Here is a 26,841-nt window from a genome sequence, read left to right on the forward strand (position 1 = left end):
TGAGAATGGTGTTCGAAATCTATTCAAATGGGATCTGGAAGAGAAAGACTGCACCGATGATTTTCTCTCGGAGTACGTGAGAAAGCCAACACAGCCGGGTGCTGCATTTTTTATTTATTTATTTTTTTTTTGCCAGTGGATTAAAGTCTAATGATTGGGATGGTTATTGCTCTTTAGAGATAAGATCAATTATTCCAGGTTAAAAACTACTGTGGGTGGTCCGATTACGGTGGCAAAGGAAAATCATTCATAATGTCATAAAGAGGCATTCTCAAAGTGAAAGTGAGTAACACAAGTACAAGAGAAAAAAAACAGAAAAAAACAACTCAGTTGTTGCAGCTGTTTTCACTGCTGAGACAGAGACTCGTCCTCTCTCCAAGCTTCACAAGGAACTCACTCAACCCTAGCCCTAACTGAAACTGATTCCAGTCTGTAGGTAGACAGATGCCGATTAGCCATTGGACAAGTGAGCGCAACTTTGGGTTAAAATTTGAATAACACAATTTCACATAATCACTGTTGCATTATTTTTCACAGTATATGAACGGCTCTGGTATCATTTTAAAGGGCAGAGATCAAGATTTCTTTTGATGTGATAGAAATCAATGTTGACATATTGTATCCAAAATTATAAATTGATAAAAATAACGTCATTTTAAAACTTTTGAAATCTTTTTCAAAATTGAGATACCAAAAAAATAAAAGTGAAGGCATCTAGATAATTCATTTGTCTATGTCTATATCAAATTTCATAAAGATTGAAGACAGTGCAGTATGTTTAATGTTGACCACAAGTGACCAACCCTCTTTTTTTCTATGCTAAAATCCCGTTTTAACCAGTAGTCACCTTATCGAGAGGCTGTTCAGTGGGGGAATTCTCAATCAATTTTGAGCTTTTTGTAAGAGTAAATTTAGAGTAAAATCATCATAACTTTGGAACCGTTTATCCTAGATCCAAAAGTAAGGTATCTTATTAAATGGTTTTTAAAGGCCTATCTGTCTATGTAAAAAAAATAATTATAAATTTTTATTTTTGAAAAAATATCAAACTACCACTCTACCTCCATGCTGTCCCTTCTCCCTATAAATTTTTGGTACTTTTTAACATTTTACAATAAATATATGCTGTAGGACAATCCAAAAAAAAAATGTATATATGACTAAATACTGAGTTACAAAATAAAAGATCTCGTAATGCGATATGTGTGAAAAGGTTCAGACAATTTGATCAGGACTCACATGCAGGTCTACATGCTGGTTAGACGCGAGTGAAAAACTTCTCGAACAAGTCAATATGAAAAACCCCAAGACCAGGATATAGCAGAACAGCTATTAAATACCCTTCAAGAGGACAGTAGACAAAGATGGATTGACACAGTAGATAACTTGGATATGAGACACTCGAGTCGACATGCTTGGCAACTGATTAGGAAAATTAACCCTGAAAACAACGGAACCAAAACCGCTCCACTCGTGTCCGCAGATATTGTGGTACAAGAAATTAAGCAACGCGGACAACGCGTTCCAGACCTGATGTTTGAAAGAAATATCCGTAAGGAATTCAGAAAAATTCTCGACTCTCTCCCATCATCTGGCTCAATGTGGACCTTCTCAAACAGTCACGAAGAAATACAGGGAAAGTATCAAAAGTATGAAGAATGGGAAAGCAGTAGGGATCGATGGCATATGTCCAGATATGATAACACACCTTGGACACCGCAAAGAACTGATTGGCTGCCGTAATGTCTGACATACTTGAGAAAGGAAGGTACCCACAAACACGGAAACATGCTAGAGTTATAGCCATCCTCAAACCATGAAAACCAGCACAAAAGCCATCTAGCTATAGACCCATCTCTCTACTGTGTTGGCTCTACAAACTACTAGAAAAAATAATGTTAACACGAATAACCCCGTACTTGAATCCTATAATATCAATTGAACAGGCAGGGTTTCAACGAAATAGATGCACAACCGAGCAGGTCCATGCCCTCACCTCCTTAATTGAAAATGGATTTGAAAAGAAATTCAAAACAGGCACAGTGTTTATTGATCTCTCTGCTGCGTATGACAATGTGGTCTGGTGGCTTGATGCTGAAACTTGCAAAAAATAATCCCATGCAGAAAAATCTTGAAACTGCTCTCCTCATACATGACAGAACCTAGGAATTTCCATGTGGTACTTGGTGGCAACACCAGCAAAGTCAGAAGAATAAAAAATGGAGAACCACAAGGCTCAGTCTTAGCACTAGCATTGTTTAACGTCTACATAAGCGACATGCCTCAACCAACTTCCACAAAACTAGGATATGCAGATGATTTGGCCTTAGCATACCAATCAAGAAACTGGGAAGATATATAGAAACAACTCTTAGCAAAGACACCATGGCCATGAACAGGTATTTTGACAGATTGTATTTAAAAATGAATCCGACAAAAACAGTTGCAACTGTATTTCATCTTAACAACAGGGAATCACAATGAAAACTGATGATCTAGATTGATGGCACAACACTACCAACTGATCAAAATCCAAGATACCTCGGAGTGACAATGGATAGACGGCTGACCTATAGAACCCATCTTGAGGGTACAGCAAGAAAGATGGGGAAACGAAATTGTCAACTCAGAAAACTGGCAGGAACAACATGGGGAGCATCGCAAACTCTTCTCATAACATCAACCCTGGCCCTTTGCTACAGTGTGGCAGAATATTGTGCTCCTGTTTGGACGAGAAGTGCCCATAATACAAACCTTGTTGATGTGAAACTAAGAGACTCGATGCGAATAGTAACAGGATGCCTGAAATCAACCTCAACACAATGGCTGCCAGTCATGAGCGCTATAGCACACCCCACTTGAGGAGAGAGGATGCAACACAGAAATGGCTGTCATAGCAGTTGTTTTTTTTTTTGCATCGCTTGCGGCCGCAAAAAAATAGTTGCTAATTTTTTGATAATTTTTGCTAATTTTCGAGATTTTGCACAAAAAATATATCTATATATATATATTTAAAAATATGGTGGGGACCAGTGATTTCTGGGATTTTAGGATTTTTTCATAAGTTCTGTTGTTTTTGTCATGTCAAACATTTTCTGCTCAGTGGTAGTTCAGGGGAAAAAACAAAAACAATATGCCTTCTATCATTTTTTGACACCTCTGCTCAGTTGCATGAATTTTGGTGACACTCCTTTCAGGATGTGTCTTATGATCAGAAGTGCTTTAGGACTAATAATATATTAAATAAATATGAATAGCTATGTTATATTTGCATTAGATTTGGGCTTGACTGACGGGCCGGTAGATTTTCCTCCATTTTGACAAATTGTCATTATCACTGGGGGGCCTGTGCTTGTGTCAGGATGAAACATTTAGATAATCTCAAAATAAGTACACTGATAGCGTGTTCTTCCTTTTTCTTGGGTACTTTAATTGTAATTCTAGAACGTTTTACTAGATCCCATTTTATTCCTTTTTTACTGGCGCTGATATGACCCTACATTTGTTGCAAGTGCCGTGAAACCCTTAAAAACAAACAAATACCTTTCTCTTTCATGAACCTATAATGGGTTTTTAGGAAAATTAATCGCAAATTTTTGCAAATTTTGCTGTTTTTAGCTTGCAAAATTTGGGATTTTTTTTTTGCAAAAAACCGCCATGTCAGAAATGGATATCCAGAGCTGAAGAAGACAGTGGAACTCTTCTGCAAACCATATACAAAACTGCGCCCCAAACATCAAGACTAAAATCTCGTTCACCTTTCTACCTATCATCAAAGAAAGAAAACTACAACACGCAAGAAGCCTGGTGCGTGGAATGGAAAAGGAATAAGCCAACAGGAGGGGAACTAATTGAAGATCCCTGTAAAAGCCTCCCAGGTCTACAGGGTCAACCAAGAAAATACTGGGTAGCTGCAAATAGACTACGGTCAAAACATACAAGAACAGCTGCCAACATGCACAAATGGGGGCTCCAAGAATCACCAATATGCCCAAAGTGCAACCAAGCACCACAAGATGCAAATCACCTCGTACTAGATTGCCCAGAGACAAAACTGGAAGGGGGATTTGAAACCATCAACAAATGTGATGATGACTTCCGAACCTGGATTGATACCTTGAACATAGAAGTGTAGCCGAACGATACTACTACTACCACTTTTTTCGGCAGTTTTCATAGATATCTGATACTAAAAATACAGAATATGAGTACTCAAAGTTTATAAAAAACGATTCCTGCTTGAACCAATGAGAACGCAGGTTTTGAAACGAATGAGAACGTAAACAAAGACACCAACAACAGAAAATCAAGACGATGATGATCCCTTGACGGCGATGCTCCACTCCTTGTTGTGACGGCCAATGAAGCGGTTATGGCGCTAACAACTCTCAGAACTTTTGCCATGCAACATGACAGCGGTGCGCAATTATTTGACATGCTCATCCCAATAATGGAGGACAAAGTATCTGCTATCATTTCCAGCGCCAAACGTCAAACAGTGATAGAGGATTATTTCAAGCCAAACAAGTCTTGATGTTCATAACAAAATAACAAGGATGATGGACCTTTTTTTTTACATTTTTAATGGATTAACAAAACAAAAAACCCACTATAATATTATGTTACTTTTCTTTGTGTGTCATGATTGGAATCTTGAAGAGGGAATGTTTTTAAGGGACAATGTATTACTATGTATTTTTATGCACTATGTGTTAAAACCTATGTCGGTCAAAGGCTTCTATTAGCCTGACTACATTATCTACGAAACATTTTTTAAATGCCGACAATAAATAAATATTTGAATTGAATTACTGGACACATCAAACATCACATTCTTCTAATGACGAGGACGAGGAAAAGGAGAAATGAAACGACTATGGAAAGATTTCGTTGTATAATCCGGCATTTCAATTAAAATACCTACACGCAGCCTAAGGATTTATGGCTTTGATTTGTTTATTGATGGCACTGAATGGTGCGGATTTGTCTATGAATAGAACGCAAGACATTCTTTTTATTTACTTCCGGCCTCTTGCTCCTCCTTGAGGATGACCATTGACACAAAAACAATCAAGTACAGTCAATAACATCATGGTATAAACTGTATTTATTGTTATTGGACGCATAGGTAAGGACGTCATAAAGTCTTTTTGGAAATACATGCCGGTTTGTGATTGATCTTACAATGCGTGACATGATGTAGATCATAATCATAATATCTGTGAATAATTTGAAGTCAACGAGTTAAGTAAAGGAATGAAGTCTTAAATTAAAATTAATGGACTAAAACCGACGTGCATTTATTTGCAGATCTGATAACCCAAATTGTTGTGGATTTGTTTGCAGTGGAAATACTCTCAAAACAATGCAACATTATATTGTTCATTACAACAGTGTTAGAAGAAGCCCATAATTACGATTATTTATCAGACTCGCTACCGATGTGTCCATACTATTATAATTTAACTTGGGTTATCAGACCTACAACTAAGTATACGTCGGCTAACTCTAATACAAAGAGTAAATGAAAATATGATTGCAATGACCAATAAATATACAGTGGACTCCGGATAATACAATGCCCAGGGGAACAATGAAAAATCGACTTAGCCGAAAGTCAACTTAACCGGAGTATAACCAAGTGAGGAAAAATGCGTGTGAACAAAGCAAGCCAATCTAGAATAATTACCTACGGCCCTTCATTTGCGCTTTCCGCTGACGTTGCAAGGTCCATTGAATTGACCAGAGAAGTAGTGGTCATGCGTAAATCATCGAGACTGAAGTGGCTGGTATGCCAAATTGCTCTGCGATGATTTTCTGTTGCTTGCCATATTGTTCAACTGCATCGATCAGCTCAATCTTTCTTTTCAGCGATAGGATTGCCAACCTTCTGTTTGCCATTTAAGAAGTAGACTTGACTTGAATTCTTGAAAATATTGAAACCTACTAATTAAGAGGGTCATTAGATAGAATGGTATGGGATTAGAATAATCTTGACTTGAAGTTGCACGATGTAAACTGTGAAATGGATACATGAAAGCAATTCGATACTGCTTATGTGCATTGAGCACTTACGTCAGGGAAAGGACCTACGTCACATCGGTATGCGCCAATCGTTCGCGAATATTCTTAACCAACGAAAATTCTTACTGGCAGCTTTTTTTTAACCAATAGAAATACTTGTTTATTTGTGATTTTATTATGGTCATGCGTGATAAGAGCATCGATTTAAGCGACACCGAATTATGCGAATTAAAAAAAATACTAATGTTATAATATAGGAAGAATGGGGAGGGACCAAGAAAAAAATCGACTTAAGCAACGTCGACGTATCCAGAATGCACTAATAGAGTTCTTTTGAAATAATATACATATTTAATTATAATCATCACTCACACAACTTTCAGTCAGAGGAATATTTCGTAATAGTAATATATCTCAGTCTGCAATCAGCAAAATGATAAAGAAAATATGTCTCCTTGTGATTGGTTATGAGACGTATGCTTGTTGAGATTGTAGCCAGGAGAGTTGCTTTGTCTTGCATCTGCTTGTGGTCCTTAGTAAAAACCGAGCTCGTTCAGGATGACCACTGGCTTTAATTTTTTTTCTGTTGTCAATTTTATGATAATCCAATAAAAAGTACCATTATTTAAATTGAACCACCCTGCCTGATACTGATGATAGGAAAGGAAAACGAAGTCGAAAGTTTAAAACAACTGTATCATATGATCATAAGCTGATATGAGAGCGTGTTAAAACTAGCAAGTTATGTACTTCATAAGATCAGTTGCTTCCAGTGGCTGCACAATTTCTGCGAAATAGAAGGCGACTGGTGGCGAGAAGCCGCCAATAAGACTACAACTGATAGCTTCCATCAGAAATCAATTGAGAATTGACTTGAAACATATTCAAATTGGCCTTTAAGACGACTGGAACTAGAAGGTTGTTTTATTTCCCCACCAAATTCTTTTTTTTTTTTTTTTTGTCCAAGTCCAGAAATCAATGTTTGTTCATAGAGGGAAAATAGAGTCCTTTCTCTTCTGATTTCTAAATTGTATCACTATCACGCTATATTAGATTGATTAGCTATCAAGGAAGGAACTCGTTGAAGACCATATTATTTTCTTCTAGACAATCAGAACGGAAGTTCCCTTAATTCGTTTCAAAAGTGAAAGTGCCACATGGCGGTACGATAGAAATTGGGTATTAATTATGACATCTCTCCATTAAAGTGTTGATTTCTCTTCAGGAATTGGCATAGGCATAATAATCCAAAATGAAATATAATCTTGAGCTTGTAATAATCCGAATAAAATTGCCCTACTTATCACACATCACAAATCACTTGCTTGTTATTTTGGTTCACAGCCTGCTATTCGGACCTGTTTGCTAGTCAAACCCACAGGCCATGTACACACACTAATTTCTTTATTAATTACTTATTTAGGCCTTTCGCTCCTCCATAGGAGTAGGTATCTCCATTGGGCACGATTCTTGGCTGCCTTCTTCACTTCTTTTCGTGTTGTCCCGCTCTCCTTCATTTCAGTTTAAGCCTATTTGTCACACACCTCCAATTGTCACATTGTTGCGCCTCAGACGTCTGTTTAGAATTATCTGAATCCATCGACGTTGCATACTTACAGTATAAAGTGGTGCCAGAACCAGAAGAAAATGACTTACACATACTATATTTGTAAATATAAAAGAATGAAAATGAAAATAAAGAAAAGACTTATTTACATATTTGTAAAGTAAAATTGCATGGTGATGTTCCTATCCCTGCAAATCTTTTAAATAGTTTGTTTATAGAAATCACGAACGGTAACTAAATATATCAGCTTCGTGAATTGACCAAACTATCAAAGAATTCTGTTTCATTTTGCAAAAATATTTTCACTTATACATTTATTCATACATAAAACCAGAGGCATTTTATCACTGGTCGTGAAACATTTTTTAAAAGTGATATGATGAGCACTTCAAAATAGGAATGAAATGTGTCGTTTTTTTCAAATTGGAAAAATTATTTTTGTTGGTCTTGCACATATTTTCAGTTCTGATAATAGACTCAATTATGGGTTTGTTTTAACAGAGTTGTATGCACAATCTTTTGTGTTGGTTTGAGAGGCATTACAACAATAAAGCCAGGTCATCATCATAGCTTTCGCTCCAACACCGAACCCGCTCCACAGCATCTGGGGAGCAGACTCTTACTCTTAGGCCATGGTCAGTACAGCTGGGCCCATCCTTGCATTCTCTAAGGATATGCTCTACTGTCTGCTCTGGGCATCCACATGTACACAAGTTAGTCTCAGCCCCACTTTTTCATGCTTCCAGTTGTTCTCTCAAGTTTTGCCCGTTCTCTGTTTAGTGATACCCATTCATTCCTGGGGAGCTCAGTTCCGTTGAGCAGTTCTTCTCTCGGATCTTCAACGGCTTCATTTGCATGATTGTCCCACTATCTACATGTGGAAAGTCTGTATACAGCTGAATGGTCAGGGTTGATGCTTTCTTCCGTCATGAAGCTCTTTCTCGACTTCAGTCTACTTGTCGTTGGGTTGTGGTCATGTGGCCTTGGGTCCATTTCCTGTTTATATTTCTGGGCTTTGGAAGCAGTGACTCTTCGAATGTGGGGAGGTGCAATCCAGGATAAAGCCAGGTGATCAGACCTTCAAGTAAGTACGCGTCAATCTTGGGTGTATGGAATAGACATGCAAATCATCAGTGCCATACAACAGAAAATTCTAGAGAGAAGAATTTCTAAGCTTGGACCATAGAATTAAACGAATGAGAATACGTACGAAGCCTAAAAAGTGTCCACCAATGAAAGCATTCAGCGCCATTTTGTTGTTGGCTGAGAATGTAGTAATTACCCTTCATTCGGTATCTATGTCAACATAACGACACAAGAAAAACAACAAACAATATCAAAATCCACAATAAAATGTTTTAGAACTTGCGTATATTTATGGCACAACGAAGCTGTCAAAAAATGAAGTTAGAGAATGTGTGTAATCATGTATTATAATATAACCTATAATGTGTTTTCCAACCACCACATCATCTACTACTACAACCACCACCACAATATCATCACTAACACTACTACTACAACCACCAGCCCCACATCATTATCACTACCACTACTACTACACCACCACCAGCACATCATCATCACTACCACTACTACAATCACCACAACCACATCGTCATCACTACCACTACTACTGCGACCACCACCACCATATCATCATCATTACCACTACTACCACAACCACCACCACCACTACTACTACAACCACCACCACATCACTACCTCAACTACTACAACCACCACCACAATAGCATCACTACCACTACTACTACAACCACCACAACCACATCGTCATCACGACCACTACTACTACAACCACCACCATATCATTACCTCTACCACTACTACTACAACCACCACTACCACCATATCATTACCATTACCACTACTACTACAACCACCACAACCACATCGTCATCACTACCACTACTACTGTAACCACCACTACCACCATATCATCACCATTACAACAACTACTACAACCACCACAACCACATCATCATCACTACCACTACTACTACAACCACCACCACATCATCATCACTATCACTACTACTACAACTACAACCACCACCACATTATCATCACTACCACTACTACTACTGCAACCACCACCACCATATCATCATCATTGAAATATTTTTTAAAAATTGAGCTTTATATAGAGCAATATCTACTAAATGTGCTCAAAGCGCTTTACAAGGGGTCCCTGGTCAACATTTAACATGTAGAACGGGACATGACGCCTGTTAGGCGATATTACAATTTTTCGGACAAAGACAACTCTGTTAACGGTCAGGTACTCATTTTACACCTGAGTACGGTGAGAGAATGTGAGTAAAGAGCCTTTTCCAAGGATTCAACTATGCGCCGAGCGCGAGGCTCGAACCCAGGACCTTCCGATCCGGAAGCGAGTGTCATACTACTAGACCACATAGCCGCATCATTACCACTACTACTACAAACACCACCACCACATCATCATCACGACCACTACTACTACAACCACCACCACCACCATATCATTACCATTACCACTACTATTACAACCACCACCACATCATCATCACTCCCACTACTACTACAACTACAATCATCACCACCACCACATCATCATCACTATTACTACTACAACTACAACCCCCACCAACACCACATCACCTCACTAACACTCAGTACTACAATCACTACCATTAGGTTTTGGAGCTTTAACTTCATTTGAAATAAGGAAACTTCGGAATTGTATTTGGCATTGTGTTTATATATCTTAATATAATTCTAATCAGTTATCTATTTAGAACTAGATACTATACAATATGTATGCCAAATACCACCCCAATTCCCCTTTCTTGTGTGCGGGAATTCCTCTTTCGGCATTGAAATTGAGTGTGAGAGAGTCATCACTACACACATAAACAACAGAAACAATTTAAAAACAAGACTATGACAAAACAACCACTCACACACGAGGCTATACTATTTATCCTTTTCTCTATATAGAATAGGACAAGACAAACAATAGCTTGACTCTCGCTACACTTCGCATTGATGTTTGTCGTCTCACGAGTTCAACTCTCGGTCGACCTGTCAATATTCCTTTTTGCCTCGGACGTAATCATTAATAGAATGTTGTGTGGTTTTGACCGTGAAGAAAACCTTAAGAAGTCACATTTATATCATTTTAGAGAGATCGTTTTGAATAATTTTGAGTTAAACGAGCGAGCAGCAACTTGTTTTCATGAACGGCCGATCAGCGCTTGTTTACTATAGTAACGCGATTCCCAGCCAACATCAAAATGGCGGATATTTTTCTCATCGAAGCCGCTGGTTGGTTAGCCAATAAGAGCACCGTACGGTTTCCATTGGGTAAATTCCTTGGCTTGGACATAAATTACGAAACGGGCTATAGTCTAAAGGCCAGTACCTATTACCAATGTGAGACAGCAATTTGGCTATATATTGACAAGTTTTGTGGGGAAATGATTCCTTTTGATAAAACACATGAAGTTCACTTTTCAGTTTATCTGATTCTAAAAATGTATATTTATGGATTGGATAATTGTTTCATAATGTGCTACCAAACGTCGGTGCAGTTATGGAGTTAACTTGATGTATTGCAATCAAGTATTGTTAAACGTAACTCAAATAAACCACAATAAATGGAATAAGATTAATTAACACAATGTCAATCGAATAAAGGGTAATTTCAAAACTTACAAAGCGCAAGAATGTAAACAGCCCCATTCCACTTCGGAAATCAAACAAGACACCAAATAAGGTCTCTCTCTCTCTCTCTCTCTCTCTCTCTCTCTCTCTCTCTCTCTCTCTCTCTGTGTGTGTGTGTGTGTGTGTGTGTGTGTGTGTGATGAACGCGCGCGCGCACACACAAAGTCAAACACACATATACACGCGAAGATCATAATATGGCATCACAATTAAGAAATGTATCTTGCTTAATTCGTTCACATTCCTTCATATCCATTTTAGCACCAATAATAATAATAATAATAATAATAATAATAATAATAATAATAATAATAATATAATAATAATAATAATAATAATAATAATAATATAATAATATAAAATTAATAATAATAAAATTAATAATAATAACAATAATAATAATATTAATAATAATATAATAATAATAATAATAATAATAATAATAATAATAATAATAATAATAATAATAATAATAATAAATAATCACAATACTAATAATAATAATGATAGTAATAATAATAGTAATAATAACAACAACAACAATAATAATAATAATAATAATAATAATATAATAATAATAATAATAATAATAATAATAAATGTAATAATAATAAATAATAATAATAATAATAATAATAATAATAATAATAATAATAATAATAATAATAATAATAATAATAATAATAATAATAATAATAATAATAATAATAATAATAATAATTAAATGAATAAGGCCTTGTCCTTTTTCAATCTCAATTTTATTTCAGAGATACAGAATATCGAAGAAAGACAATTGCATCATCTGTGAACAAATACATAACAGTGAAACGTAACAATAACTGATATCGTAAGGCTTTTATAATTCTCTATGCCCCCCAAGTCTTTGGATAGTGCTTTCTTGACAAGTAGGGGACAAAGACTGATATTAAATTAGAAAAATGATGATCAGTTGCAATAATATGGTGCTTTCTTCGCAGATAGATTACAGGGATATAGATTAGACTCGTACTAAATGATTTTCGAGTTTTAAGTAACGTAAAATGAAAGTCATTTAATTTTTGAGCGCCTCTCGGGTAGCTGGTCTGTTTCCTTCAGACCAAGCTTGTTGTATGGCTGGAGGGCCATCAAAGCGCGGGGCAAGCGAGCTGTCCTAGGAGGTGGAGTTCCTTCGGCATCACCGGCTGGAGCAATCGGTTTGTTAGGTTGTTTTGTTGGGACGATAATTTCGTCAGCAGGACCGTTGCTGGGTGGCTCTTCGAGCGGTGGAGCATCAGGCTGTACTGTCTCTGGAGTTGCTTTCTGGCCTGCTGAGTTGGAGACCATCTTGGGTGTTGCAGGCGTTGAATTATTGCTCTTTGCCACTGTTGTGGTGGGTGTAGGCAGTGTGGCTAGAGGGGCCCTGGCAATCACTGGGTGATATAGCCGCAGGAATTTTCTGTTTCTTAGTGTTATTCTGCCCGATCCATCAACTCTGACGACATACTGGTCGAACTGACGGACTTCAATAACGATTCCTGTTTTGTCCCATTTCGTGGAAAATGGCCCTGTCTGATTTTGTATCCTGACGCAGTCTCCAACAGTAAGGGGGGGGGGTAGAATGCGAGTATGGGCAGATAGTCTTTCTGCATCCTTCATGTGCCTGTTTCTTAAGGCATCTTCCCTGTTGGCCAAGGTCTCTTGCCAGGTTTTATGGGGGATATATTTTCCTGGGTGTATCGGAATAAAGTCCCTGATTGGCCTTCCAAATATGCACATCGCAGGGGATAGCCGAGTGTCCCTGTCTGGCGTGTTACGATACTGAAGGATGGCGCATTGGAAGGAGTCTGTGTCAAGGTTCCCGTCACGACCGGTGTTGTCCATGATCATTCGTTTGATGGTCTTGACGCCAATCTCTGCCCTGCTGTTGCTGTGGGGAAATGCCAATGAGGAGAGACGATGTTGGACCCCCCATGCGCAGGAACGTTGTTGTGGCTGTCGAGGTGAATTCTGGGCCACCGTCAGATGAGAGTTCATCACTGATGCCATAAGTAGTGAAAGTGCGTCTTAGGCTGGTAATGAGGCCTGTGGATCCACCATGTGCTCTTTCCACGATGGGCCAATTGCTATATCTGTCGACAATTACTAAGTAGTTATGTCCTGCATATTGGAAAAAGTGCACAGATACACTGGAAGGGGTATTGGGGTTGCATTGGCGGGGTAGGGGGAGCACTTGGTTGAGTTGGGGCTATGCGGTTGCAAGACTGGCACTTCGTTCGCATTTCACTTATTGCAGCGGTCATCCCAGGCCAGAAAAATGAGGTGTCAGCGCGGGAGAACATTTGGGACACACCTTGATGAGCTGAGTGGAGGGCTCGAAGGGCTTTGTCGCGCAGACTAGGAGGAATAATTATGCGGTCATTGTACAAAGCCACACCGTCGAAACTTGTAAGTTTGTCTCTGAATTGAAAGTAAGGTCTAAGTTCTGTTGGCAAATTGTCTTTTGCATCAGGGAACCCATTTTCTATCAGGTCAATTAATTCAACCATTGAGTGGTCACTGCTGGTGGCAACACGAACATCGTTCCAAGTTATTGAGCTGATACCTCCAATGGGTATTTCTTCATCTGCGTGTAAATTGGGGTTTGCAGGTTGTGCTCTGATGGCCATGAGGAAGTCATGAGGCAGAGTAGGGAGGCTGAGGTCAGTGGATATGGGGGTTGCATCGTCGGGTAGATGGAGGTGTTCGGCTTCGCCCACTGGTTTGCGTGAGATGGTGTCTGCAGCAACATGATGGACACCAGGGATATGAGTAATCTGGAACCGATATTTCAGTGTCTTTTAAGTTCCTGAGTCGTGGGTTTGGGATGGCATCCAAGTTCCTGTCACTGAACACCTTAAGGAGGGGTTTGTGATCAACTGCGATAATCAGGTTGGGACAGCCTAGCACGAAATGACGAGTTTTGTTGAGGGCATTTACCACAGCCAGGGCCTCTCCTTCAATCGGGGCGTATCTTGCCTCTGCTGGTGATGTAAAGCGGCTGCCCACTAATGTCACTTTCCACCCTGTTCGGCAGCAGAATGGTTTGTTTGATGCGCATGTGCAATGCTTTTGTAGTAGCCAGAATCCAATGCCATCTTTGCTGAAATCAGTGGCCAGACATGTCGGTTTGTTTTTGTCAAATATTTCCACGCCTCTCTGAATTTCTTTGACGATGATGGACTTAGTTTCTTCAAACAGCTTGTCTAGATCTTCAGTCCACATGAATGGTGTCTTGGGTTGAAGCAGTGTGCGGAATGGTTGCATTCTTTCTGCTGACGCAAAGGCATATGCGACCTGGTTTACAAGGCCAAACCAGCTTCTCACGTCGATGATTGTGCGGGGTTTGGGAAATTTCTGAATTGCTTCTAAGACTTGTGGGCATGGACGAACAGTTGTTGGCGTAATTTCAAACCCTGCGAACTGGACTGTTTCTTTTGCAAAGGAGAACTTTGATGGGTTAAGAATGACCCCATTCCTGCCACATGTATCCAGGAACTTGGCTGTTTGGAAGAAACTGTCTTCTATGGATTGGGACCACATGATAGTGTCATCAATTACTTTTGTCTTGTTGTTGATGTCACGTATAATCTCGTCGAATCGTCTTGTGTAGGCATCGCCAGATGAAATGTACCCTTGAGGGCACACGCGATATCTGTATCGGCCACAAGGGGTTATGAAGGTAGTCAGGTGTCTGTCCTCGGGGTCTAGTGCTATACTGTGATAGCCATTCCAGGCATCGAAAGTACTCTTTCTCGTGTTGTGTGGAACCATGCGGGCCTGGTGGAATGGCGACTGAGTGTGGTGCGTCTCTCTAGTGGCATAGCGATTAAGGGCTTGGAAGTCCACGGTTCGGCGAGGTTTTCCCGATTTCTTAGCGCAGACAACCATCCGATGACACCATGACACTGGGGTCCCGATTGGAACTGGTTCCAGTACGCCAAGCTGATTGTCCTGATCAAGGCCAGCCTTAACCTGTTCCTGCCAGTAGATGGGTACTGGGATAGGGGTGTGGTGTGCAACAGGCGTGGCCTCATCGTCGATAAGGAGTCTCATTGGGGGTCCAGACATCATTGGTAGCCCTTGGTGCTCGCAGACATTGAAAGTGCTACTTTTGTAGTAGTCTAAGAGTCATTGTTCAAGCTTTTCTCTGTTTTCTTCTATGCCTGGGAAGGGCAGGATTGTTGGGAGGGGTGGTGGTTTCTGGCGAGGGGGACAATCGCAAGAGTCTTTGTCAGCAGTATTATTAGATTCACTATGTAGGACAGATTGGATGGTCTTCATAGAGTCTGTTATTATGGCTGATTCTATTGAAGGGAATGAGTGGTGTATGATACCAAGGTCTTTGCAGGCTTCCATGGATAAGAAAAATTTGTCAGTTGCTTGCGAGATGTAAACAATTTGACGCGTTGTTTTCCGTTGCATGGAATGTGTGAAGCCTGTTATTCGAAGGGCTAGGGCACCCACGATCTCGATGGGGTTTTGATTTGCAGCTCTCATCTTCATTGAAGTAGGAGTGAGGTGGGCAGTGGTTAAACCTAGCTGCGTAAGGAGTGAGGTTCCAGCAAGACATGATTGGCAGCCGGTGTTTGCAATGGCCAGGGCTTTTGCCGTATTGGTTGGGTTGCACAGGGTGGAATCGATTCCAAGGTCGTTAGCATCTGACGGGAGGGCTTGGATCTCAATTTGGACTGTCGGCTGTTGTGCAGATGGGCGCTTTTCCCATGACTCGCGTGCAGAATTGTACACATGATGGTCAAGACGATCAATCGAGCATAGTGCTTCAAACACAGCTGTTGCAGAGTTGCCTTGCCTTTTCTGTTTTGGTTTTCTGCAGACATTTTCAAAGTGGTGCGAAATGTCGCAATTGGTGCATATATGACCGTATGCAGGGCAATGGTTGACTCTGTCTTGTTTCTTAGTGCCATGTCCATCTCTACCACAATTACCGCATTTCCTTTCAGGGGGTCGGTTTTGCCCAGTGAGACGTTTTCTTTCCATTTGTCTATACGTGCTACTTGCTGCGTTGACTGATGTAGGGGTGAGCGTTAGAGGAAGGGGGTTAATCCTGCCAGGCGAGCGCTTCCCGCTTTCCTTAGCCTCGATAAAACGGATGGTGTTGTCGAGTGGCATGTCTTGGTCAGCCTGTCCCAGCACATCGAGGCGAATGTCGTCGTTTGCTAAGCCGATTATCAAAGTGTCCCGAATCATCTGATCACTGTATGAGACATTGACTCCACATGTGCACTTCAAATCGTACTGACAGACACTAGCTTGACCTTTGATGCGTGCGGCAAAGGTCCGGGCTGGTTCATCTCTGTCTTGTCGCATCTGCTGGAGTTGTAACTTAGCCACCATGACGTTTTCTTGGCGGACTGCGAGTTTTTTAATATTATCGAGGAGAGTATTTTCATCACATGACGTGAGGTTAGTGAAACTCCTTGATAAGTCTCTACGGAGGGCCTCGTCGCAGCATTCAAGGAGTTGAAAAATGATGTTCTGGCCGCTAAGTCGCGTGGCGAGCTTATATTCCGACCACCTCTGCTTGAAGAATGTCCATTCCTCGCTTGTTCCTGACACAGAGATGATCGGTCGCTTGACTTTTTCAGCTTTAACCCCTGTGGCCGTGGGCGCTGTTGCAGGGGATGTAGTCGGATGAGCAGTCCTCTCGTGGATGTCGAGGAGACTGAGCAGGACGTCTGAAGGGATGTTTGATGTCCATGATTCTAGACAGCCTGGGGCAGGACATCTTATTGCGGTGATCTCCGCGAGATCTCTAGCGTCCGTCATACTTTTAGTTTCTTCGATATAAATGAATAAGGCCTTGTCCTTTTTCAATCTCAATTTTATTTCAGAGATACAGAATATCGAAGAAAGACAATTGCATCATCTGTGAACAAATACATAACAGTGAAACGTAACAATAACTGATATCGTAAGGCTTTTATAATTCTCTAATAATAATAATAATAATAATAATAATAAATAATAATAATAATAATAATAATAATAATAATAATAATAATAATACGTAATACTACTACTACTACTACTACTACTACTACTACTACTACTACTACTACTACTACTACTACTACTACTACTACTACTTCTAATAATAGTAATAATAATAATAATAATAATAATAATAATAATAATAATAATAATAAATAATAATGATAATAATAATAATAATAATAATAATAATAATAATAATAATAATAATAATAATAATAATAATAATAATAATAATAATAATAAAAATAATAATCATCATAATAATAATAATAGTATAATAATGATAATAATGACGACGACGATGATGATGATGATGATGATGATGATGATGATGATGATGATGATGATGATGATGATGATGATGATGATGATGATGATGATGGTGGTGGTGGTGGTGGTGGTGGTGGTGATGATGATGATGATGATGATGATGATGATGATGATGATGATGATGATGATGATGATGATGATGATGATTTGAACCAGTTCCCCTTTGCCTTATTTTTTACTTCGGTGCTCTTGAACTTTATAACTATCCCATTTTCTTCCACTTTATTGGCTCTGTCTATGGCTTAAATATGTTGCAAGCGCGCCGTAAAACCCTTAAAAACAAAACAAACAAACATCTTTATGTGCAACCAGTTCAAACGGACTTTGTTGCGGAGAAATGTATTCCCATTTTAACGTGCTGGGGTCTTTCCAATAGAAAGTTGTGGAACCATTTTATGAAATATCATAATAGGTTCATGGATGACAACTTGTTAAAGATGATGTTGTGTTCATTGAATCGAAAGCAGATGAAAAGTCAACGTATAAGATTCGTGAATAGTTTCCCGATAGATGATTTGTCTCGATGTTATATCATCGTGTTCATAACAGTTAATAAGGCATCTTCTATGCTGCGTCCATGTTGATAAGCAAATTGGTGTTTGTCGAGTAACCACGTACCTACTTTTACTTTTTAGTAGAAGTTGGCATTTTAAAATCTTTTCGAAACAGTTCATGACGATTGATGTTAGTGCAACAGGACGGTGATTATTTAATTTTGTTGGATGGTGTTTTGAGGCACTGTTGCGATAATTCACGATTTCCACATAACTAGAACGATGTTCATCGACGGATCGCGGGCAAATTTTGTCTAGGGAACAGGAAGGAGTTCACAACAGTTGGTAAGAATATTTCCATTCTATCATGTAAGGACTAGGCGATTTCTTTTCTTTGTAGTGCTTAATTAAATTCTTTACTTTTTTCTTCATCTCTAAGTATTGGTTCTTCCTCGTTGCTCGATTCAGTGTGATCGTTGATGGTTGTAGAACATCTGTTCAATCATTAAGCTCGTTTACATCTGGAGTGTTATCGTGCATATTGGGGCATTTTTTTCTTTCAATACCCGTTTGACGGGTAATTTTCTAGGCCTCAGCAGCATTTAATTCCTTATTTTATCCTCAATTTCATTATTTTAAAGTTATTTTCTCTTCTCTGGTTGCTTTTGTAGATTTGCTTTATCATTCTTTGACCATTTTCGAGTTGAAATTTCTATAGGTTTATGCTGTATTTTTTAATAATCGCTGCTTGTATGATGGTATAAAAAGCAAGCTTTTGTGATCAAAGGTTCCTATACTTGATTTTTGAATGCTTTTGTATGGATTTGCAATAGCACATATCTTAAATCTTATCATAGTGAGTTGGAACATTAACAAACTGATGAAATGTAGAATTAAGTGACGGACACTGGTCAAGACCACCCATGATAATGACTGGTGCATTTGGATGTTTTCGTAGATAACAGAATACCTACTTGTTCTTCAAATAAGATAGATTTTGACAATTGTGTTTGAAATTTCGATCTTGTCCCCAAATCGCGCTTTCAAAGTCGCGCATCATAGTAGTTCAAGAATACTGTACTAAATTTTAGCTTTTAAAATTCATCATCATCATCATCATCATCATCATCATCATCATCATCATCATCATCATCATCATCATCATCATCATCATCCATCGTGGCTTTTACTCTTGAGCACGTTGCCGGTCAGTTGTCTCCACGAATCACGATCCTCTGCGGTGCTCATGAAATCTGTGTTGCTTTTGAAATCACATTTGGCGATTCTTATTTTATTTAGATATGCCATTCTTTGTCTTCCTCTAGCTCTCTTTACTTCGATCATCCCAGATGTTACCAACTTTTCTATTCAGTCTTTTCTCCACACATGTCCTACAAACAGTAACTGCCTCTTTCTGATGGTATCGATCAACATTCTTTCTTGCCCATATCAAAGATCTCAGACTGCGATGCATGAAAGCAATGAGAGTAATGAGAGTTCTGTCGAGCATGGAATGGGGTTCGGACACTAACACTCTTCTAAAGATTTACCGAACCCTATTCAATCAAAATTGGACTACGCATCTTTCATTCTTTTTTCTATGCAAAACCATCCTACTTAGGCATGCTGGACCCAATTCATCATCAGGGACTGCGCTTAGCACTCAGGCTTTCCGCACTTCTCCAGTGGCAAGCCTTTATGCTGAGGCAGATGAGCCACCTCTCCATCTCAGGAGGAAAAAATTGGCTCTCCAGTATGTAACTAAGGTCACATCGCTGCACGACAACCCAGCACACAAACACGTACACTGCACGGATAGGACACTCGAAGAAAAATTTCGCAAGCACCCAAAAATGACACCACCATTAGGTTTTTCTTTCTTTAAAAAATATAGCCTTGTGGAGTACATTGTGCTTATTTGAGACAATCAAAAAATTTATACGGCGCACAATTCTACTGAAAGATTTGAAAAATAGAAATGTATTTTTACAGATAGATAAACAGAAAACTTGATTTCCTTTTATAATTTAAAGTCAGTTTGAAAGTTCGTTGAGTCACACAGATATCATAAAATACGTACCGTCGACACTAACACTCTCAAAAACAACCAATTTCGTCACTGTAAAAAATGTCAGTTTGGCGTTTTTACGACAGGAAGAACAACCAAAAGTTGACAGATGGATTTTGACCATTGTTTTGATTTTCAGCGCCATTTTGATTTGTGAAGTATTGAAAAGTAGTGCAAAGCAGTCCGAGGGTCTTTTTTTTCTATTAGGGTTAGCTCGAGATCGAATGCTTTTTTTCTATTAGGGTTAGTCATAAGTCTTAGTAACGGTGCTAGGGTGTTTGTTTTTCCATAAGTTAAGTAAAGGGGAGATATTCCGAAAGCTCTTACATCCCCAGTATTCTTTCAATTTGTATTTTCACATTGATCTTTTGTCAGGCGTTTATTTATTCAATTTGTCATCATTTTTTTCTATTAGGGTTAGCTCGAGATCGGAGGATTTATTTTTCTATTAGGGTTAGTCATAAGTCTTAGTAAAGGAGGTGCTAGGGTGTTTGTTTTTCCAGAAGTTAAGTAAAGGGGAGACATTCCGAAAGCTCCTACATCCCCAGTATTCTTTCAATTTGTATTTTCACCGTTGATCTTTTGTCAGGCGTTTATTTATTCAATTTGTCATCATATAGAAGCATTTTAAAAGCTTCAATTTAATTACAAAAACAGATCAAATGAACGTTTCGGATTTCCCCTTTATCAACAAAACAGGATGAATGATACACCACAGATGAATGAGATAATGTGGTAGTAGCGTAGTTAAGATGAATAAACAAAACATTGGTTGGCAGGAAATTAGTATGCTCCTTTGTAAGGAAGCACTAATTAAAATAGAATACTAGAAATGTCTAAAAGGTGCGCAATTAATTAAGTAAAAAGAGGGGAGGCGGGGAGGAACTGTGTAATGCAGCTTAGAAAGTGAAATATAAAAACGTGTAGAGTGTTATTGGCAAATAAATACAATAAAATTAAAAATAAATACAGTTGATTGTCTTACCACAACCTGTTTTCACACACAGATAACTGTATGTTGTTGTGTCACGGGTCAGAGGCTATAGTGGCTTACACTTCATGTTGGGCCACACAGAAAAATCAACAGAGGATGTACCAAGTTACACAGACAACGTTGTTTACCAATCTGCCCTCATTAGATGATGGTGGGTACAATATCGAATGAAAATAGTTCTTTCCCCGCGAAATTGCGGGATTTTTACGAGTAGACTGAAAAAAGACATCGCAGACATGAACATCAGTCAAAGCAAAGACACCATCATGGACCATACATAGACCAAACACAAACCTGGATCTAACAAAAAATTGTAAAATCACAAACAGGCCCACATATTTACAAACAGACTCTAAAAGCAATATTACAAACTTACTCAAACTATACTCACATCTTCACGGATGGATCAAAGAACGCAGATGCAGCAGGATGTGCCTATCACTCATCGGAAGACACCGGATTGCTTCGCCTCGGCGAAAATGTTTCGATCTTACAGCGGAATCGAGAGCAATCCTAAATACTGTCCGTTTCGCTGAGAGATCGAATCAAAACAAATTCTTGATCTTGTCTGACTCATTATCCATACTTAAGGGGATTTCAAACTTTTATTGCACCGATCCAAGAATCACAAGTATCTTGGAAGGTGCAAATAAATCATTTATTAAAAAAAAAAAGAAAGTTTGTTTTCTCTGGGTACCTAGTCATGTGGATATCCGGGGGAACGAAGAAGCGGATCGACTGGCAAAGGAGGCGGTGAGCCAAGAATTGCCAGAGGGCAGTAAAATCCCACACGGGGATTTAAAGATCAAAATAAAAAAGCACGTCCGAAAAGAATGGGAACGATCCTGGAGTCGAGACACTCAAAATAAATTAAGACAAATCAAAAATGACCTCGGCCCCACACCCAACTCGGGGCTAAAAAGAAGAGACGAGGTCAAAATATTTCGACTCCGGATCGGACATACTGCCCTCACTCACCGTTTCCATCTGGAAAGGGATGAAAAACCCCTCTGCAGAAGCTGTAACCGTGACCTCACAGTTCAACATATTTTAATAGAACATAAGATCACAGCATTATGAAACCAGAGACTTGAAGTCTCTATTCCAGTCAGTCGATCCGCTTACAAGTTTAAATTATCTGCAGGAATGTGAACTCCTGCGGAAAATGTAAATAAACATTTTAAAATAAAAAACATGTAAGTATTATGATTTCATAAAAGTTTATTACAACAGTATTAACACGATTGAGCAACTATGGCCCCTCAAGGCCGACAAAAACTGATAAAAGCCAGAAACGGGCACTTGAATAACCAAAATAGTATTGAAAGCGCCGTTAAACACCTAAAAAAAAAACAAAAAAATAAAACAACAGACAAACAGCATTCTTCCCTTTCTCACTTTCTCCAACACTTCCTCGTTCGTATTCCTGTCTGTCCATTATAGTCTCAACATTCTTCTATACATCCACATCTCAAATGCCTCTAACTTTCTCGTACATTCTTTGTCAAGCGTCCACGTTTCATAACCGTATAAAAGGGTACTTATAACATATGTTTCTACTACTTTCATTCTGGTCTTCAACTTTAGGTTGTTGGTTAACACACATTATTTTGTTATTGCTATTCTTTGTTTTATATCCTCTATGTCATGTGCTACATGGGTAATGATAGTGCCTAAATATTTAAATTTCTTTACTCGTTTGATGGTCTCTCCTTTGCTTGACAAGTGATAGGTCGTGTTGTTGTCATTCTTTGAGACCACCATGCCCATCTCTTCACTTTTGCACACTCTAAAATTTTCTGCAGGTTTTCTGGAGAGTATACCATTGGAGTACCATCGTCTGCGTATCTTATGATATTCATATTCTGCCCTCAAACGACAACGCTATATTTCACTATATATGTTTAAAATGTGATAAGACGCAACGTTATCTTACTCCCTTCTCGATGTTAAAGAAGTCCGATGTTCATTATCAAGTTTGACACACGCTGTTTGATTCCAGTATAAGTTTTTCACAAATCGAAGGTCTTTACTATCTACACCGATCTTTTCTAAGATTTTGAAGAGCGTGTCGTATTGTACTGAATCGAAAGCTTTGGAATAATCAATGAACCATAGAAAAAGGGATTTTTGTTTTTCGATTGACCGTTGCATTATTGTTTTCAATGTAAAAAATCATACATCCATCCAATTATCCCTTTTTATTTGTATCCATGAAGGTAACTAAACGCATCTCTTTACTTCTTACCAAAACGTTGCAGGTTATAAACGAACAATATGTTATGTCATATTATGGATGCTGGAGCAACCCGTATTCACCGCAAATCAACGTCTTGTTTCCTTGCCGATTCGAAACAAGTTCAAAATAAACATTAAATAGATCTATTTGCTTAAAAAGAGAATGAAATTAATGATCAACAATCAATAAAATTCCTTTTCTTTGCCTCTCAACTTATTTCAGATGCTCGATTGTCTAGACGATAGAGTGACGAATCACACATTAACGGCATGCCTGTTACAGTTAAACACATCCTTAAATAAAGAATAAACACATAAAAAACGGGTATGTCGGCGAAATATTATCAAAAGGCTGAGCATTCAGAGTTGCGGATTTGATGGAAATTATTTGCAATTCGGAACAACGCCGTTTGTTTACGTCAGGAGCAACCTCCGAATTTAATATCAATCTCAGATAATATAACTTGCTTTGTCTACTTAATCTTCTTCGTTCCTTGTGGGAAACAAGGCCTCTTCGAGCGTTCCCCTTCTGTTCTGTCCTTGGCCATCTTTTTGGTAGCCTTCCAAGTTAGGCCTGCCATCTTTAATTAGGCAAACAATGAGCATCTCTATGTCTGTTTCGCACGCTCCACCTTTCGTGTCCCTTGGGGGTTCCAATCAAGAGATTGGTAGGTGAAGTTGAGCTTGAGCTGTTATATATAGCGCAATATCTACTAAACGTGCTCAAAGCGCTTTACAAAGGGACCCTGACTAATAGCAACACGTAACATGTAGAACAAGACATGACGCCTGAGAGGCGATATTACAATTTTTTTTCAGACAGAGGCAAAGCTGTCGACGGCCAGGTACTCATTTTACACCTGAGTAAGGCGAGAAAATATGAGTAAAGAGCCTTTTCCAAGGACTCAATTATGCGCCAATACGAAAGCAAGTGTCATACCACTAGATCACAAAGCCACAAAGTTGCTCACTGGACCATTTTTATGAACGCGGGCTAGCACTTTGTTCCTGACTTTAGTCAAAGACTTGAAAAAAATCGCTTTTATATGATTTGACCGAGCAAAGCCCAGACTAAAATCATGACATCTTTGGATTTAGTTTTGCCAAGTTTTAGTCCCTTGTTCGAGTCAGACTTTATCGTTAATCTCAGACAAGTTATTAGGATACAAGGTAGCAGATGCTGTGAGATTGAGCGAGCTTCAATTCGGAGGGAAAATACGTCGGTTACGAATGGCAGTGGCAAAAAGTGTTCTGTTGCTATTGACACCGCCTTTACTTTTAAAAAATTGCAAGAAACGTACAGATCGTCCGAAGTTCACATTTTTATGAGTGAAAACAAAACAAAAACAAAAAAGTCCCGAAACTTATCGTTTCGCGAGTTACGATTGAATGGAGACTTAAAGTCGAAGGGTTCGCGTCAAAGAACAAATAGTAAATGGATTAGAAAGTATCATGGAGACAAAAAAAAATACTCTGCTGTAGTGCTGGGCGGTCCCAAGCATGTTTAAGGACCGAGGTTCTTCGGTTCCTAGGAAATGAGAACCGCAAGAACCGGTTCTTTTTCGACATTGAACATTCACAAGGCATAGTTTGGACCGTCATACGATGGGAACCGTGCCTGCAGTAGATGGCAGTAGAACCTTTAAGTGTAAGTGAGAGCGGAGAAACATGAAAATAGTACTATAACACTGTCCATTAAGCATGTGTGTGTATGTGTATGTGCGTGTGTGTGTGTGTGTGTGTGTGTGTTTGCGAAGATTGATGGAGCGGGTCAGGTCAATCAATGTTAGGGAGTGAAAGGAAAAGGGATGGTTAATATTTTGTGTCTGTGGCATGCTGGACCAAACGTATGGGAAGAGTTTGTTTTGATTTGTTTCTTTTTTCCTCTCCATTCCTTTTTTCTTTTTAATATTTCTACCCTTAGATAGGACGCCAGTCTATCACAAAATACTTTTCGCCAGATCAAACAGACCAAACTACCCATTCACTGCTTAGTAGACAGCGAGATCAGAAGAAGAAAATCTCGAATGCACCCGGGATAGATCTCTGAGCTATCGGGGACCCCAAATATTTTATTGGGGTTTTTAAAAATACAGACGTTATAATTGTTATTTTGGAAGGAAGATATATTATGTGAAAGTCATATTATTTGATTAGTTAAAACACCAAACGAAATTTAAATATTATTGTATTATTAAACGACAACAATGCGATACAAAGGAGTGGTGACAACAGATAGACAAAAGAAAACAAAGAATCGGACTTGCTAGGTTCGAAACACACACATACACATAAACACAAACCCGCACATCTTATAGTAGTCATATTCATTTCAAACAATAACCCATAAGAGAAGAGGGGTGATGTGGTCTTTATTTTCTCATCTTAGATCATTGTCATTGCGATAATTAATGTGTAGTAAATTTTTAAAATTTACTCTGAATAATGGAGTTGATGAATGTCACGCGACTCCTGCTTCTCCCACGCCATATACGAGAGGGCAATTAGCGGCGAGGAGAGAAGTGGTCGTCTGTGCTTTTTGTTTATATCAAAAGGGGGTGGGTGCAATTAATTAAATGGGATGGGTGGTGATTGGTGGAAGAGAGGCGAACTAGTATACGACCTAGGCAAAGAACCGCTGGGACAGAGAAACGACAGTGAGACGCGAGAATCGCTGGGACCGTAGAAAGGTTAATAGAAGTGAGAACCGCCAACGGTTCTCCACCTTGTAACCGGTCTCCGGTCCTCAGCTGAGGACCCGTGGGATCAGTTCTTGGCACAACTCTGCTGGTATTATTACTAACTTAAACAATGTGATTCATCAGAGCACACTTTCTGTTTTGTTTGTTTGTTTTTTATTGGTTTTTTTTATTTGGGGGGGGGGGGGTGGGTTGGTTCAATTAGTTAGAGTTTTGTTGACCTAAATATAGAATTGACAGTCGATGACAGTCAACATCACGGAAATTGATTCATCCTGTGGCTATGGCAATATTAAGTTCAAATATGGAACGGAACGAAATATAACTATACCGGATGTGTTGCTAATTTCTTATTTGGAATCTTTTGCGTTAAAAAGTATGTAAACTGATATCTTACCTACCATCGTGTACTAGAGAGCTTTATGTTTTAGTCACTTGCTTCGCTCAGGCTTAAGACTAGGTAGTCTTTTAGTAGACTGGTAAAGAACTAAATCTAGTCCGCCTACATAAAAATGGGCTCTGGTTTTCTAAATGTGTGACCGACCCATCTCCATTTCCTTCTCTTAATTTGGGTGCTGATAGGTTCTTATTCGCAACGTTTCGGTAAGAAGTAACAACGTTCTTGGTTTGACCTTCTCCATAATTCAATGTCAGAAATGTGGTCT

At 38.9% G+C, this 26,841-nt stretch overlaps 1 protein-coding gene across 3 annotated transcripts in view; it reads left to right on the forward strand.

Annotated features, from left to right (window-relative positions):
* The first annotated feature begins 4,994 nt into the window (after positions 1 to 4,994).
* Positions 4,995 to 26,841, forward strand: part of LOC144964508 (uncharacterized) — a 43,470-nt gene continuing 21,623 nt past the window's right edge. Inside the window, exon 1 of one of the 3 annotated variants that reach the window (XM_078898890.1) lies at positions 4,995 to 5,128. The gene's annotated coding sequence lies outside the window, so the exon portion shown is untranslated. The remainder of the gene's footprint in view (positions 5,129 to 26,841) is intronic. The other 2 variants (XM_078898905.1, XM_078898897.1) reach the window with 2 other exon arrangements.

The sequence above is a fragment of the Berghia stephanieae genome, chromosome 1 (genome assembly GCF_034508935.2).
Source record: "Berghia stephanieae isolate SIO BIC M18660-M18661 chromosome 1, UCSD_Bste_1.3, whole genome shotgun sequence".
In the NCBI taxonomy this organism is placed as follows: domain Eukaryota; kingdom Metazoa; phylum Mollusca; class Gastropoda; order Nudibranchia; family Aeolidiidae; genus Berghia; species Berghia stephanieae.